General features: G+C 40.0%; 1 protein-coding gene and 2 long non-coding RNA genes across 4 annotated transcripts in view; 1 reads left to right on the top strand and 2 right to left on the bottom strand.

The window, feature by feature from the left end:
- MIA3 (MIA SH3 domain ER export factor 3) overlaps positions 1-18,277 on the top strand; it is a 935,339-nt gene that overhangs the window by 286,929 nt on the left and 630,133 nt on the right. The window lies entirely within an intron of this gene.
- The window catches only part of LOC126937790 (uncharacterized), a 216,836-nt gene that overhangs the window by 4,868 nt on the left and 193,691 nt on the right, over positions 1-18,277 (bottom strand). The window lies entirely within an intron of this gene.
- On the bottom strand, positions 12,791-14,861 carry LOC126937814 (uncharacterized). The gene is made up of 2 exons (XR_007719860.1): positions 13,191-14,861; positions 12,791-13,097 (listed from the first exon to the last, which is right to left on the bottom strand). It is a non-coding gene; the product is annotated as an uncharacterized LOC126937814 (long non-coding RNA).

The raw sequence follows: 18,277 nt of genomic DNA, 5'->3' as shown, positions 1-18,277 counted from the left end.
AAACCCGGGAGGCGGAGCTTGCAGTGAGCTGAGATCTGGCCACTGCACTCCAGCCCCGGCGAGAGAGGGAGACTCCATCTCAAAAAAAAAAAAAAAAAAAAAAAAAGAAAAAAAAATAGAGACAGAGTCTTTCTGTGTTGCTCAGACTGGTCTTGACCTATTGGCCTCAAGTAATCCTTCCACTTCAGCCTTCCAAAGCGCTGAGATTACAGGTGTGAGCCACCATGCTTGGCTGTATTTTTAGTTTTAAAGGCACCTCCATGCTGTCTTCCAAAGTGGCTGCACCTGCTGAGACATTATGACTCTTGCCAGTGAAAAAAACAACAAAAAATTCAGCAAAGTGGCTGTACCATTTTGCATTTCCACCAACAGTATACAAGGTTCTAGTTTCTCCATATCTTCTTGCTTCCTATTTAAGCTGGAACTTCCTCAGGTCTTCAGGGTTAGGTTTAACTATCCTGTTTTTATTTTTTATCAGTATTGGAAGTGTGGCTCACAGTATTCTGTGTTTCACATCAAACTCAATGGACTGAACCCCCTCTAATCCTATTTTACTTGTGATTCTTCCCAGAAGAACCTACTTTGTTGCAGAAAAAATTGAAGCTTATGTTCATGGACTTGCCAGAGCTGTCTGCAAAATGCACTAGCCAAATGGAATTATGCAAAGCTTATGGAAGAAGGCCCGATTAAATTCAAAAGGCTGGTATTGTGTTCTCAATTGTGCCAGCATGGTGCTAGGCACTGGGGATACTAAACTAAGTAAGAATACAGCTTAAACAAATAATGACATAATGTAAGTAATGTAGTATAATAGACATGAAGCATGTGGATATTAAGGGGGAAACGTATGGACGGTGATCCCGAAAAGTTACATTGGAGGGTAGGCAAGCAGTTGAGCTAAGCCTCGAAAAGTTAGTAGGCAAGTGTACCAGGCCAACACGGGGACGTATTCTATAATCTGTACCATGGCTGGTAAATATGGGTACACTTGGCACCATTCCCATTACTGCACCCAGGGCAGACATTACTAAATGAATGTAATGTTCAACCAATATATGGTCTCAGAATCTTTATTAATGGTATTTCAAAGAGCACTACTAGTGCATCCTAAATGGTGTGCAAAGTCTTTGCCATCTGCCCTTGATTTAGAGCACCTTCTTCAAGTTTCCTTGTTTCGAACAAGCCAATGTAGTGACATGATTCAATAGTATTCCAAGACAGTTTCAGTGAGCCAAAGTTTGAAAGAATTTGTCTCCCTTTTTAATGTTTCCTTCCAGGTAGAGGGAACGCAACTCATGTGAAACATCTGGTCCCCTCTGCCAGTGTTATTTATTCTTCTCTGTAAAGGGGGACTAAACTCTCTGATTGTTAAATTTGCAAAGGATAACATGTATGTACATAGCTCATCTCCCAATATTTTCCTTTTGGGAAGAGGAGGTCTCAGTATCTCCATTCTGTATGTCTTTTCAGAGTAAGCGTTTGCCTTGGTGCAGCCTGCCCCACCCAGCCTGAATGCCATTCAGTGGGGCTCTTTGGTTTTTACTCAAAAGTATATCCTTGGGGGAAATGAGACAGACAAAGTTATACTTCAGAAGGTTGTGTGTAATAAAGAAATAAAAAAAAATGTCAATTAGGGAAGAAGAAGGCAAAGATTCTTTCTGAATTTGTGTCATGTACTTACAAGCCAAAAAGGGATCATTAAGTTTGTTTACTCCAAAGATTCATGGGTGGGTCTAGAGGTAAGTCTGAAAGAGCTGTGAACCTTAAGGAAGAGATGATCATTCAATCCAGAGCGTTGGTGTCTGGCAGAAGGAATGGTGATACTACACTTCAAAAGGTCAGTTAATGCCAAGGCCAAGTCTGTCCTTCTTGGCTAGAGTCATGTGGCTAACATTTTCTACTGTGGGAATGCCACAATATGTACACAATTTCCCCTGGCTTTATAAATTGGAGTAAGTGTGTGCAGATTGTTTTCATAATGGCCTCCAATATATCATGTCATGCTGTGTCCATACCTCTTTTTTCACTGTAATTTTTGTCACTCCTCCCATCAAGAGGTGAAATTAATTTTCTGAACCCTTTGAATCTGGGTTGACCTTGTGATTTGTTTTGACCAATAGAAAGGGGCAGATGTGATATTGTATGACATTTGAGTATAAGACATATGAGGCCTTGAAGCTTCCATTTTCTCCCTCTTGGAATTCCCATCACTATGTAAGGAAGCCTGAGAGAGACTACCACATGATGAAAACCATGTAGAGAGAGTCAAGCTGCCAATCAGTACCTAACCTCCAAACATTCGAATGAGGCCATCTTAACTCCTTCAGGCCCAATTAAACTGCCAGATGATTACAGTCACACAGACAACCTCAGGTGACAGCAGAAGAAACACCCAGCTAACCCCAGCAACTCAAAGAATCAGAAGAAAAGATAAACCATTGTCTTAAGCCATTATATTTTGTGGAGTTTTGTTATAATGCAAAGGCTATCTGGTATAAGGAGTGTATTTCTCTGCAGATATAAAGACTTTTCCCAGAACCTAACCCACATTGAACATGAAAGTTCTGTATCTTTAACGTCTTAAAAGTGGCAGTCTTCCTTTTGTGTGTATGTGTTTTGTTGTTGTTTTTAAGGGCAATATCTTTTCCTTCCCTCACTGTCTTAGACTCCTTTAGTGAGAATCTACCCCAATTTTGCATCAAGAATTTTTAGGAGAAGCTACAGTTGACTAAACTAATTTCTCTCTCTCTCTCTCTCTTTTTTTTTTTATTATCCTCTTAATGAAAGGCATGTCCCCTCTCTCAGATTCCTATTCCACCGTTTAAAATATATTCTCTTCCTCCCATATTCTCCAAAGTAATTGAACTGCAATGGGGGAAGACATACATTCCTTGCAAGAGAAAATTCATTTTTTTCCAGACAAATCCTTATCGTGCCAATGGCATGCTTCACTTTGGCTGTTTGTAGCTGGGCACAGGGACTAAATCGCTGCTAATTAGAGATATGCAAGCCTCAAAGGGACTTGACTCAGATTCCAATTTGCAAATAGAGTTTGTGTGTTTGGATTTGGATTTAGATTGGACTAAAACTTCCCTTTGCGCATTATCTTAAAGCTCTTGTTCTTAAACCCAGTCAAAACATTGCACTCCCATTTATGCATGGGAACACACACTAAGCAGAAATGACAAACTCTTTTCAAGCCAAGGTAGGGGTTTGTGTTGATATATCCCAGTTGTGGAAAATTGGAGATTCATGTTTGGAATTGTTCTGCTTTCCTAGACACTTATTAGCATCAAACTTTCGTGGCTGTTTTGCCTTTTGTCTTTCATATTTGCTGTTGTTGTTATTGTTGTGGGAGGGTAGTTTTTGTTTTTTGGACTTTTTTTGGTGAGCCACACTGAATGGAAATTCGAAAAGGTATTCACAGAATTCTTTTTTGATCTACATGATGGATAACAGCCCAACTATATTTTCACAGATTCACTGGATAACTTTGGAAATCTAATACACTAACATCAGTTGACCACTTACTGTGTGTTTGTGTTCATTTAATCCTTAAGAGAATCGTAAGAAGTGGGGCTGCTATTTATTACTCCTATTTTTCAGATAAGTTATACAGGGAGTGAGAGGTTACAAAATTAACCATGCCATGTTGCCACCCTATTCTTGGTTGCAGTCCATTAAAAAGCAAACCATGATAAGGCAAGAGAAAACTATAGGAAGTTCTTCTATCATAAATACTTAGATACTCATTGTGTTATTCTGGAATAAACTGTAAATAACTAGCACCTGCATTAAATACATCACAACTTAGACCTGGAATTCAGAATATTAGAGTTCAGATATTATCTAGTCTCCAATTCCTTTGTTTTGCATGTAATAAGATATTAAAAACTCAAAAAACATGTTACTTGTTGAAGGTCAAAGGAAGGGCTGTTGGTAAACATGGTTTAGAACCAGCTGCAGTTTTCACATTAAGGCACACGGTGCTCAGCAGCAAGTTGAAAGTAGGTCGTCCCTTGAAAAAAGTTGGCTTGATTCTCCAGGAGGTTAATTCTTGAATGGAATTGGTCTTACTGAATTCACAATTATCCAGGGCATGGCCTTCAACATTACAGACTCAGGAACTTCTATTTATTTTTCAGCTTGAGAAAGGAGATCCATCTCTAAAGGGTAGAACCACATTAACCAAATTCACATGTTGAAATAATATAAACCAGAGTGTAAATTTATTTACATCAAGTAATACCATTATTACGGCCTAACACATAGTATGACAGTTAAAAGGTTGAAATATAGATCTAAATCTATAGATCTATGTAGATTAGACATAGCATGCTCAAAGGCAAGACAAGCATATCAACAGACCCAAAGCAGAAGGAAAAAGCCCAGAGATAAATGGACGTAGAAGCCACCTACAGATCTCCAGGACCAGAAACAGGAAAAGGCAGGTGAGAGTTTCTCAGCTTCACACCATTGATATTTGAGGCCAGATAATGATTTATTATAAGAGGTTGTTCTGTGCACTGTATCATGTTTGGCAGCATCCCTGTTCTCTACCTTCTGTATGCCAATGGCACCCTCTCTCTCTGTACCTTCTACCAGTCATGATAATCAAAGACATCTTCAGTGATTGCCAAAATATCTTCTAGTTGAGAACTACCAAGGAAATCTAAATGCATATTACAAATGGTGGGACTCCAGAGAAAGACTTACTTTGTAAAACTGAAGGCTGAGGTAGGGTGTTGATTTATGAACAGATGCAGACAAACTGCCATCGCTATCCAGGTTTGGCCAGCTGTGGTCAGACCAGGACTAAGTAACAGGAGGGACAGAAACAACCACCCTTCCAGAGTCCTGGCCAAGTCTCCCACTGGCACAAATGACTAGATCAGTGATTCCTTGCTATCCCAGTGAGCTGTCTCTATCTCCAAGTTTTGCAAGGTCACCTTTGTGCCACTTCCATCTCCTACGGACTAATGTCCATAACCTTGATTCCTGATCCCCAGCACAGTGTTCTCTGCACTAGAACACACAGCCTGAAGCCCACTCAGACTATGATTTTAAGGCACAAACTATGTGTTATTCATTATTGCATTGTGAGTTCATATGAGAATCTGGCACAAAATAGGTGTTGAACAAAATGTTCATTGAATGAACAAATGGACAAAAAAGATGAATGGACTAGTCTGTAGTGAGCACCTATTTTATACTGGGTTCTGTGCAAGGTTTGTTAGTGCTAGAGCTTTTCATCCTACAGAGCTGGGTTTGAATCCCAGCAAAGCCTCTTGCTAGTTGTGGGACTTTGGGAATGTCATTTAACTTCTCTGATCTTTCATTCCTTTAGGAGTAAATAGGAAAAACAATGGAGTTTTTAGCACATTGCTTACAAATGGTATGGTTTTGACTTTATTTTTCTTACCCACTAGTATAATGGCCATTAAATTCTGACAACCTGTAAAGTGAACCCTTTCAGTAGTTTCCTCATTTTACAGATGACAGAAAGAGGGTCAAAGGGGTTAAGTGATTTGCTCAGGCACAAAATCCTGTTAGTGGAAGAGGCAGGATTCATACCTATTCTGACCAGCTGAGTTCTGGGGCTTTTCATGACACCATCCTCCCTCAGTTCAACTCCTGGAGGCCTTGCCAAGGTGACTAGAGATTATTCTTGATTAGTAGAGGGGGTATATTACAGTTTGAGTCAGGGCATTTTTTGTTTGTTGGCTAACAGACTTCACTTTCCTTATTCTATGTCTGGGAGGATGCAGGAGACATAATCTCCTCCTTAAGCAGAGATGATGTCTCTAAGCTCTACCGCCCAACTCACACAATCCGTCCAGGCCTCCTTTAACCTCCTATAACCAGGATTAGGAATTTTGGTTTTATTAATTAAGATCATTGAAGTTATATTTTTTGTTTGTACTTCAAAACTATGCTAATAAACCTCTTTGGTTTCTTTTTCAGAGTCTCTCTATTTTTTTAGATAAAATGTTTTGATTAGTTTGTACTTCGGGGTCACAGAGTTTAGTCATTAAAGGGTTGACTGGACATGACCAGAGTTGGCTCCATCCGTCTCCTAAACTCATGACATCAGCTCCATCAGGATGTCAGGAAGCTGGGTGGTTTTCACTGTAGTGGTAGATTCCAGGACCACCAAAATGAATTTGAATGCCTGGTAAGAGGCGGGATTGAGTAATTGTGGGATCTTGACTCAGCACTCAAACTTCCAACACTGTAAATGAGAAAATGTCACTTTACCAAATTAAAAAAGTAGCCTGATAATGTTTAAATCAAATGCAACTTACCTATGATACTGGCAAGCTTTTTCAACAGTAGAAGACAGACTAATGACACAGATCCCCTTTGAGGGGAAAGGGCAGGAGTTCCAGCTCAAAATCCACAACAATAACAAACACTTATGGAAAAAGTCACACCCACAAAGAAGCCCATGATGCTGTCATAGGTTCCCATGTGAGGGACAATGATTGAATGGAGACCTCAGCTCTCCTCTGCTTTCTGGTAGTTTACTTAGCACAGCATTTCTTCTCTGAGAACAGCTATTTCTTCTTTTTTCTTTCTTTTTTTTCTTTTTCTTTTGAGACAGTATCTCGCTCTGTTGCTCAGGCTGGAGTGCAGTGGTGCGATCTTGGCTCACTGCAACCTCCACCTCCCAGGTTCAAGCGATTCTCGTGCCTCAGCCTCCGGAGTAGTTGGAACTACAGGTGTGGGCCACCACTCCTGGCTAATTTTTGTATTTTTAGTAGAGACCTGGTTTCACCATGTTGGCCAGGCTCATCTCAAATGCCTGACCTCAGGTGATCTGCCCACCTCAGCCTCTTAAAGTGCTGGGATTACAGGCATGAGCCACCGCGCCCTGCCAGAACAGCTATATCTTCTGATTCCAAGTAAACATATAAACCAAAGACTCTCCTGCTTTCCCTTCCTGGGAAAAAGTTTCTTTTGAACTCCTCTAAGTGTGAATGTCTGTTGTGTTGTTTTCTAAGAGTTGCTGTCCTTCTCCCCGCCTGTCTCGGAAGATCAGCAGTGAGGCTGCCCACTATTCACAGTGGCAAACATATGGAATCATCTTAAGAGTCCATCAATGGATGAAATGTGCCAACTGAGAAAAATGTCGAGACAAGTCTCAATCATTTTGGGAGGTTTATTTGCCAAAGTTAAGGATGTGTGCCTGGGAGGCAAAGTTAAGGACTTGCACCTGTGCCTTTCTCTGAAGATGATTTTGAGGGCTCCAAATTTAAAGGGGAAAGAGCTAGATATTGAGAAGTACACAATTTTTACGTAAGAGGTGAGGTAGGGAAAAATAGTCATTCATGCCTTTTTCTGGCTCAGTGTATCTGCATTTCTTTACATAAGGTGACATAGACAAATGGGGCAGAGGAAAAATGCAGGGAAACCTGAATTTTACATAAGATAACATGGACAAAATGGGCAAGGGAACAATCAGATATGCATTCGTGTCTGGTGGGCCAAGAGGTGACTGCACCTGTGAAGATAAGCTATCAATTTACATTGCCATGGTGAAATTTTAAAAGAAACACCTTAAAAGATCTTGCATCCCAACTACTCAGGAGGTTGAGGCAGGAGAATCTCTTGAACCTGGGAGGCGGAGGTTGCAGTGAGCTGAGATCACACCATTGCACTCCAGCCTGGGCAACCAGTGAAACTCCCTCTCAAGAAAAAAAAAAAAAAAAAAAAAAAGATGATGATGAAGGTAAGACGCCCCTCGTGAGGACCCTATGTGCAGAAGAGCCAAACACACCTGGCTTCTCAGCCCACTGGGCATCCGCAGGTGGTGTCCATGTCATCAGGGATGGGAGAAGAATGATAATTACAGGGGGATACTACAGCCGCTATTGTAAAATAGCAACCTTGGCATGACGACCTGGAAGTGGTTTCCATGATTCAATTAATTTCATAAATGAAGCAAACCCAAATTTTTTCCTGATTTGAGTTTTCATGAGTTAATTTGCATTCTTCATGCATTCAAGAGGTTGTTCTTCACACGCTGAGCAACTGCAGGATATGTTTAGAAGCCAGTATCTACAACAATGCCTGTCCTTGACTTCCCTGGGTGCGTGTTTGTATCTTCCAAGCAGATGGGTGATGGACTTTTCCCGTTATCAAAACCTCTTGATCTTTTTTTCACCACTGCTGCCTGTATCTGGGTTGGAATGGCCAAGTTCTTGGAGGGAGGTGGAAGATGAAAGAGACGAAAGAAGTCCCTTAGATAGCTTTAGATCCAAAACAGGAAAGTTCAACATCCTTCCTCATAGTCGTGTCTCCAACAAAATAAAATTTAAGAGCTTAAAATGTTTCTGATGAAAGCACAAAGAAAACATCAATGCATCCTAATGTAGCCTCGATTTCCTAATTATAAAAAGGCGGAGGGCAGGGGGATAAAAAAGAAGGCCGAGCACACTGAATTCTTTTTTTTTTTTTTTTTTTGAGACGGAGTCTCGCCCTGTCGCCCAGCCTGGAGTGCAGTGGCGCAATCCCGGCTCACTGCAAGCTCCGCCTCCTGGGTTCAGGCCATTCTCCTGCCTCAGCCTCCCGAGTAGCTGGGACTACAGGCCCCGCCACAACGCCCGGCTAATTTTTTGTATTTTTAGTGGAGACGGAGTTTCACCGTGTTAGCCAGGATGATCTCCATCTCCTGACCTCGTGACCCACCCGCCTCGGCCTCCCGAAGTGCTGGGATTACAGGCGTGAGCCACTGCACCCGGCCGTAAATATTTTTTTAAACATCAAACAAATCATCAAATCTAGCATATCGAAGTCCTTGCTATCTCATACTCTTCAGGAAGGACTTGTATTTGTCCCTGGGAAATTGTTTTCCAACTGTGGAGGGTTTACTCCCTCCAGAACCAAAAACTGGTTTTGTTTCATCCTTAGGCATCCATGAGTCTCTTTTGTTGTAAGAAATAGAGAGTAACCCACCTACCTTGAGCAAAGGGTTTACATTAAGGCATAGAAATATTAGGCAGGCAAGAAACTTAGTGATTACAGAGAACAGAACCCGTTCCCTCATTCCCTTGACAGGAGGTCCTTCATAATCTCCTTTCACTGAGAGTACTCAGCTTTTTGAGGCTGTTTCTTCTATCCTTGCCTCTATTCATCTTCTATTTTATGCTTTTCCCTGGTACTCAGCATTCTTTCTCTACCTCAGTAAATTTTTGAGTGAGTGGATAAGAAAATGAATAAATGCTCATAGTTTCTAGTCCATCGTCACTTTGCCTTGTTCATAGTTTTGACTTACTCAGAGCCCATCGTAGCTGTTGCTGCTTTGTGACCTGTGTGTATGTGCGTGTGTGTGTGTGTGTGTGTGTGTGTGTGTGTGTGTGTGTGTGTGTTTGCTGCTTCTTACCTCCTTCTGATTTCTGATTCCCAAGTCAAATTTCAGGGACCTAACAAATCACTATTGTCACTGCTTAAGTGTTTTTCATACCAGGTCACTTTTTATATCAAGTCACTGTAGTCTAGTCAGCTTTTTCATTGTTCTGTTTTGCTTTGTTTCCTGGTGGTGTTTTGCCTCCTAATGGAAAGGGGCAAGATCCTGTGGTTCAGAACATACTTAGGTGCTCTCTCATTAGGTGCTCTCTCTGAGGATTGCCAGATTCAACAAATAAAAATGCAGGATGCAATATTTAGGACATCTTTTTATTTAAAAATTACTTGTTCATCTGAAATTCAAATGAACTGGTTGTCCTATATTTTATCTGGCAACCCTACTTTCCACCCACGCAGTTCAATGAAGTAGCTTCACATAGATGGGATTATTGGGTGCCATGATAGATAGGTGTGTCCAGCCCCCAGTTTTTAATGAAAATCTGTCTTAAGTAAAGATGGAATCATTGTCCTAACAGAAAAAGGATGTGAAACACAATTTGCCATGTCTTCATCATACACGGTCATCACTATGTCCATTTTGGTTCTGTGTTCAAGGCTTACTGTGGCCTCCAGCTGTTAGCCCCTGCCCTGGAATTCCCATTTCTTGGTTGCTTTTTCTAGATTTAAACTGTTTCCTTTCTTTTAGTTGTCATTTTTCACTGCTGGGCATGTGCTTGCCTCTTTTTCTTTCAAATTGATAGTTTTTTTGTGGTTTTGTTTCAATGTTTTCTTTTTTCCTATTAGGCTAAAGTAAAGGTGAATAGAGACACTGAGTGAGGGAATTTTATGAGCACTTCATGATTTCCAAACTTATGGGCTCTAATACTTGGATTTTATGGCATTGGCTGTTCAGAAGTATTTTGTTATGCCCAAGCTAGGGAAAAAAATGCATTTACTGTCATTGAGTAGTGTTCCAGGTCCTCTGCTAGATTTGACACATAACTTAGTGTGTTCCAGGTACGTGGCATTGGGAGGTATGGCTAAGTTGCTAATAGAGAGGTCTATTACTCCATTAAAATATATTATAACATTGTGTAATCCTTGCTTTAGCAGGCCTTTCCTGAATGAGCAAAAATGAATAAGGTTAAAAATAACATTTAAAATTGTATCTTTTTAAAAAATTTCTGAGCTTCCACCAGTCTAATTGCTGACACAAAACTACACTTTGCCAAGCTTCTCGAAGACTGCTCTTCCTCTTGTATCTCCAAGCTCAAAGAATGGCAACACAATCCACACAGTTGCCCAGCTCAGAAACCCAAGAGTCTCACCAGATTTCCCCCTTTCCTATAAATTGAATCCCTGTGAATCTGGCCAGCTTGACCTTCTGATTCTGTTTTTAATCTTTTTCTTATTTCCACCCATACTAACTCGTCCTTGTTTGGGTCTTTTTAAATCTTGTTGGGACAGAAAAATAGCTTCCTTATTTGTCTCTCTCTTTTAGTTTTGCCTACTCTGCACCCACAAATCAATGCACATTATCATTAGAATGTTTTCTCTAAAATACAAATCCATTCATGTCACTGATCTACCTGCAACGAACTCACTACGGGTCCTGGGAGCCAAATGCTCCCAGATCACAGTCTCCTCTCCCACTGTGCTTCTTCCACTCACCTTGAACTTTACACTCTGAAAACAGTTTGTATTCCATCTCCCATGCGGCACTATTTCACACCTCAGTAGCTTTGCTAATACTATGTTCTCTGCCAGAAACACTCTTAGCGACTCTGTTGCCTAGCCAGCTCCTACTAATGTCTTTCGAAATTCAGTCCGATCATTCTCTCTTCCATCCTCTCCTGACCTAAACCCCAAGTTGGGTTACGTGTCTCTCCTTTGTGCCCCTGTAACTTCCAGAATATCTCTTTCTCACAATATTTACTGTGCAACATCAAAATAACGCAGGTGACCTTTCCTTAAACGAGACGATCAACCTATTGAGGGTAATGGTATTGCTCATTTATGCTATATCTTAGGTACTGAGGACAGCAGCTTTCACACAGGAGATGATGCAGGTCCATGAAAGCAGTCTTGGAAATCAGAGCATCTAACATGTTCTTGGAGGGCTTTGAGTTCCCCTCTCCATCAACAGCACAGTCTCTGCTCAACTCCAGGCAGTCCTCTTCTGCGGCTGTTGCTGTCCCTTCCCTGCTGATGTAGATAACATAGCAGTAGAACCTGGCAGGTGACAGACTGAGTGTTGCTTTTGCTTTTTAAAGTCTTGTTTCCGCTGCTGCTACATCTCTCCCAAGGCTCCCTACCAGAGGGACTTTGCATTTCTCTTCCTTATAGTCCTAATTATATTTTTTAAGTATTTTGTTACACTCATAATCTCAGGTCTCTACAGTCCAGACTTGGGAAAAGTTCCCTGAAAATTAATGTGAAAGACAGTGTAAGTGGCATCCTCCAGTGCCTATAGAAAACCCTTCTTCCACTGATCAAACCTTGTCCCTCAGTAAGTTCAGGAGTCAGCAACTTTATTTTGCAGGTGAGTGCCTGTCCTGTCCATCTGGAACAGTACTGAGATGACAGAGCTCAATTTTATCATTGTAGTTTACGCCAATGCTTAAACACCATGTATAAAGTCTTAACCTCATTCTTCCGAGCCTCTTAATACTGGTACCTTAAAATGCCAACCATTGTTTCTCACAGAGCTCCACTGATTTTTATGCCAACAAGATTCCTCCAGACCTCTATCTTGGGCATCCTATTCTTCTTTCTGGGGGACTTCTCCATTTTCTAACCTCTCACATTCTTTTTCTAGAAATGACCTCTTCTATTTGAATAAAGCATCTGACCCTTTCCAGGGGGACCAGAGGCTCTCCTGACCTGTGATGCCCCTAAAGCATTATTCCCAGCTCTGCCAACAGCGTACATCCATATTCTTGATGGATGACAGTCAGGTTATATAGTGACTTTAGACCTATTGCACAAAACCTGGATTTTCCTCACTCACAGCTGTGCATGTGTCTGAATACCTTATAGTCCGCAGTCAAGTGTTTTCGTTCAAACAAGCTCCCTGGTTATTCTAGAGAGAGGAAATTTTAAAAAGTAATTAAATAACCTCATAGCTTCTTAAATATGTTCTTCATGGTCAAATTATTAACACAGCAATCCTATATAAGGTTTGGGATTTGGTTTCTCAATTCAGCCTCAAACGTCGTACCCTTTGGTGACTGTTCTTTTCTTCCACATTTATCCAGACCGCTTTTTCCTGCAGATAATGCATATGGAATTCATAAGACATCTTCTGTTTCCTTCTTCAAAGCAAACCATAATGAAGTTCATTAGCTGATAGTGATTCATAGTTAGATAAATTAGAAGCTAAATGAAGAAGTTTAGAGTATTTAGTTATCTATGAATGCATAACAAACTCCTTCAACACTCATTTAATACAATAAATGGTTTATTATACCTCACAATTGTGTGAGTCAGGAATTCACACAGGGCTCAGCTGGGCAATTCTTTTGTTCTTCAAGGCATGAAGTGCATACGGCAGTCCTCAGCTGGCAGATGGGCTGTTCTGGATAGTCGAAGGCAGCATCGTTCATATGTCTGGGACCTTGGCAGGGGTGGCCGGGAGGCTGAGCTCAGCTGGGACTACCAGTTAGAGCACCGGCACCTGGTCTTTCTAGGAAGGCATTGTCAGGGAAGTTGGACTTTTCACAGAGCTAGCTCCCCTCACGACAAGTATTCTAAAAGACAGGAGGTGGAAGCTTCATTCGCTTTAGGCAGCACAGTGTCACCCTCTTCCACCACAGTCAATTGATCAAGCAGTCAGAGCTTACCTAGTACAAGGGAGAGGACAGGACATAGGCCCTGTCTCTCTATGGAAAGAACAGAAAAGAATTTGCAGCCATTTCTTAATGAACCTCCCAGATGGTCTCCTCAGATACTGGCAGAGAGATTAAGACATCATTCATTGTCTCAGCAAAGACTTCTGAGGTGTCCACGATGGAGTGCAGGATGCCATGCTGGGTCCTACAGTGCGACTGCAAACGTGTGGGCCACAGGCCTCAGCAGCTTGCAGACATGGGTCAGCAGATCCGCAGTGTTTACATTTAAATATTTGCATTCATTACCAGTGTTTCAAAACCGCGAGGTTTCACATCAAATCTGAGTTTTTAACTTTTCTGGGAAGAGATTCATCGGGTTGGCACCAGTCTTGAATTGTCCAAGGGTCACTCCCAGCTTGAGATGAATAGCTCTGCCTCATGCAGAGAGGGCACAGGCTAGGCAGGTTGTCCAGTCCTACCCCCCACCACCCCACTTCCCAGAGTGATTTGTCTGCTCCCTTTGGGCATTTGAATTTGCCATTCTTGCTCTAGAGATGGAAACATGGATAAAACTTTGTCCCCATCTTTAGCTATCTCATCAAAAGCCATAGCTTTTGGAACAATGGCAAGATTTTATAAGATTTTTAAAGAAATTTATATCACGATTGTGAATCAGCGGTTTGATATGCTAGTAATATTTTTTTCTAACATACACTGAGGTAAAACAAGACTAGTAAAATAAAAATTCATTTTCACGTCATTGCAAACTAACTCTTACAATCTCTTACACCATTTGTGATATGCAGGCCTCACTTACACGTCACTCTTCCTAGGGAAGGGTGTAAGGAAGTATAAATGGCCCTGGAAACTGATGTGATCACTGTAACCAGTTTTGTCTTCTCCTGCCCCATGTCCAGAAAGAAGGAATGCTGCACAGAAAGACAAAGAAGAATCAGTACAGACAGGCTTTGCTGGGTCCCCACTCCCGGTTTATTATGATTAGATCATATTTTTTTGTTCAGTTGTCTACATAGCTGTCCATTCTCCATTCAACCTAAGTATAAAAACAGTTTTCCCTAAGTCTTTGGGTCTTCATTTCTGAAGGCTCTTGTGTCACAAAAAACTTTGATTAAATAATTTTGTTAAGTTTTTCTCTTATAAACCTGTCTTTCACCTTTTCTGCCTCTATACCTCTAAATATTTAAGCATCTTACACTTAAGTCTTAGTCATCATGGAACTTTTTTTATATATGATGTGAAGTAGGCATCTAATTTCATTTCTTTCATAGGGATAATCAATCGTCCCATCACCATGGTCCATTTCTCCCCGAATGTGCAGACTCTATCGTATACCATGTTTCATATGTGCAGGAGTAGTTTTCCCAATTCTTTAGCCTAGCAGTCTGTTTTTCTCTCTGTACAGCTGGTACACTGACTTAATTAGCATGGCTTTAAAAATATCACGTAGGGCATGTTTCTCCACCCTGTTCTTTTCAAGAGTGTTTTTGGCTATTCTTGGTTGTTTGCTTTTCAGTGTGAATGGTATATAGTTTTTTTATAATCGCATTTTCTAAATGCTTATTGATGGCATTTACAAATTCAATTTTTAAAATACTAATTTTAAATTCAGCAACTCTGCTAAACTCCTTTATTAATTCTAATAATTTGTCTTTTGATCACCTGAGGCTATTTTTTGTAGAACAAAAATATTATTATCAACTAGTGACAGTTTTGTTCCATAAGCATCCTTATCTTATTTCTGATTTTAAGGGTAATGCTTATAATATTTCACCCACAAGTATGTGTTTGTAGAAGTTTTTTGGTTGGCTACCTTTCATGAGATAAAATAATTGTCCTTTTCTTTTTAGTTTGCTAAGAGTTTCTTTTCATGAATGGATGTTAAATTTTATTGAATGCTTTTTCTTCATCTAATAAGATAAGCATACAGTCTTAGTATTAGAGCAAACTTGCATTTTTTGGAATAATTCAATAAGATAATAAATTACGCTGTTTGTTACATTATCTTTTTATATTCTACATCACTCGCTAAAATACTTCGTCAAGAATTTCTACATCTATGTTCATGATTTAGATTGGTAACTTCTCTTTTTTGTATGATCTTTGTCTGGTTCAGGAATTATAAAATGAGTTGAGGAGTGTGTCCTGTTTTGCTATTATCTGAAAGAATTTGAATAATATTTAAATTACCTTGACTGTTAGTAAAACTAGCCTGGAAAATCAACCTGTTATGCACAATGTAAAATAAGTGTTGTATCTGTTCTAATGATAACTCGATAATATGGATGAAAAGCAGGGTGATTTAGTGGGAAAAGACTGAATTTTATACAGAGAAAACATACTTACTATTCTTTTTATATTCTCTCTTATTCTGATAATTCATACTCTCTTATAAAGATTTCAGATGCTTAGTATTGCCTCTTTTTAGCTGTGATCTTGATCAAGGTAGTCCTTCTGATTCTGTTTTCTTTACATAAAAATGAAGGGGCTTTCTTCTTTTTTGTTTTGAAATATATGCTTTGAGAAATTAGTTTGATAGTATACATAATACTCTGGCAGAGAGGAGTAGGCCGTTATTAAATATCATTCTGTCCCCACTACCACCACCACTTCTAGGAATTTGGTCAAAGAAAAAAAATCTTATTTTAAATGTTTCACTTATTCTATATTACTAATTTCAAATTGATGTACTTGTGAAAAGCCTCAGCCTGATGGAAAGAAAAGGACACATGTTTGTGCAGTTCTAAGAATGTATGAGTGAGAAAGTTGACCTCTTTGGATTAACACTTGAACTCTACATGTTGGGTCTTTGCTCTGTCTCTGAGCCAGATCTCTTAGCAATTGAGATAAATATATCTTGCTCAAGATTAGACACACGCAGGGGGTCAAAAAGCTGAGCAGACAAGCTCTGCAGCTTGGTTTGGTGATAGCCTAGCTCAGAGTGATGCTAAGAGCTGTGTGACAGGTCTTATGTCTCACCAAGTCCTTCTTTCATTAGCTGTCCAGATGCATCTGAGGCCACATACTGGGAGTGGCATTTAGGAAGCCATTATGGAAACCGTCTCCATAAACTAAAACCAAAATATCCTCTACTGTCATTTTTCAAGTTCACTAATGGGGTTGCTAAAAGTAGGTTAACCCCTTCAACCCCTCTCTTGCTATTAGCCATCCACATTAAAGAAAAATACTGTGCATCAGAAGCTTAGCGCTGAGGTGTCAAAATTAGAAACTGGTCTTTAAGCAATTCAAGTCAGTAATTTGGGGATGATGGTTCACTGGAGAAATCTTACCACTTTCTAACATTTTGGTTAAATCTACTGTGGAGAACATGTGGAGTTTCAAGTTTGTTAGCAAATGTGTGCTTAACTACTCACACCATATTATCAGCAATTTAAGGAAAGGAATCAGACCTCCTAATTTATTTTAAAGCCCTGGGATGGTGTTGACAGACAGAGTCCCTACTTAATAAACATTTTTGGAATGTTATTCTTCTGTCTGAGCTCAATTTGCTTGGTGCGTACTTTGGTAACTGCCTCTCATCTAACCTTCCACCCTTCTTCTCCCACTTACCCCCTTATCTCACTAAATGATTTCTAAGGCATCCTTCCAACAACTGGCTAAAAAGCCATCTGAAATTGACCACACCGTCTGTGGCCTCCCCCTCCACATTTGTCATTTCTTCATCCTCTCAGAGTTTACACTGTTGATGGGCTGCTTTACACATGTTCTCAAATTGCCTTATAGATAATAACTGTTCTTTTCCTATTAAAGAAGGATAAATGCCTAGAACTATATTACATATATAATCATTTTCTCAATAAATATGCATTAAAAATGGAATGTAGAGAGGGAAGAAGAAAGAGCAAACAAAGTAAGAAAGGTAGTTTAGGGGGTATTTCATGTGTAATATATACTGCTGGTAGATACATGGTCATGGCCAGATTAGATGAATAACATGATTCCCTTTGGGCCATTATCCTCCAATAGGATACAAACAGAAATCTGGAAAACACAGAGAAGCCATGAACCACATAGAAAGAAATAGGTGTTTGTCTGTTTTTCCATCCAGCCCTTAGGTGGATATAGGGATTTCACAAAGGTGATGCCTTCTTCATTTGTTTTATATTTAACAAGCCATTACTTGTTCTTGTAAAGAAGATCTACTTTTTATCCTCCTTTTATGCATCTGGGAGTATGGCCTAAGTCAAAAAATAAGGTAGCTGGGATAAAATTCAGTTTAATAGTTGTCAGAAATCCTTGGTAAGTCCAGAAGCCACACAACAAGGGTCTGATAGTGATGTCTGCCATGAGGGTGATACCCATGCTGATGATGATGGCTGGCTGGAAGTAGGTTCCTTTGTCACTATGCTGGATTATTCTTGAAGCTGGGTACTGCACAGAAGAGACAACCTTCCCATTCATTTTTTCTTCCATTGAACCATTATTTATTGAATACTTACTATGTGCCAAAGATTCTTCTAGGTACTGAGGGTACAGTAATGAATGACACAGATATGGCCTGTCTCTCTAGGATTTTACATTCTAGTGGGGGAAAGACAGTCAATAAGGAAGTAAACAGATGGGCAAGATAATTTTAGAATGATGTAGACTATGAAGTGTAGTGAAAGATAGTGTAATAGATAGATAATTATTCAACCCAACACGTATGACTGTCTTTGGTCTCTTTGCTAAAATCTCCAAATAGGGTCTACCAGTTTATCTGTTCCCAAATAATTGCATTTTTCAATGTCAGGGTAATCTAACTTTTTCTTTTTCTCTACCTCTCCTTTCCTTTCCATCTCACATTTATTAAAGAACTAGGTTAAAGTGCTTTGCAATGCATCATCTCACTTAATGCTCACAACAGCACCATGATTTTAGTATCATGAATAGAACCATTTTGCAGATGAAAAATCTGAGGCAGAGAGAATGGTTTAGCAACTTGTCTAAGATCATACAACAAGTAGTGAAGCCAGGATATGAATGCCTGTCCTCTGATTAGCAAACTTTATGCTAATCTTTCATCCTTCTTCCTATGGCAGTTAGTCCTTCCAACAAAAGGATGCCCCAAACAGATGTTC

This window comes from Macaca thibetana, chromosome 1 (assembly GCF_024542745.1).
Source record: "Macaca thibetana thibetana isolate TM-01 chromosome 1, ASM2454274v1, whole genome shotgun sequence".
Lineage (NCBI taxonomy): Eukaryota > Metazoa > Chordata > Mammalia > Primates > Cercopithecidae > Macaca > Macaca thibetana.
This window is presented reverse-complemented; position numbering and strand designations above follow the sequence as displayed.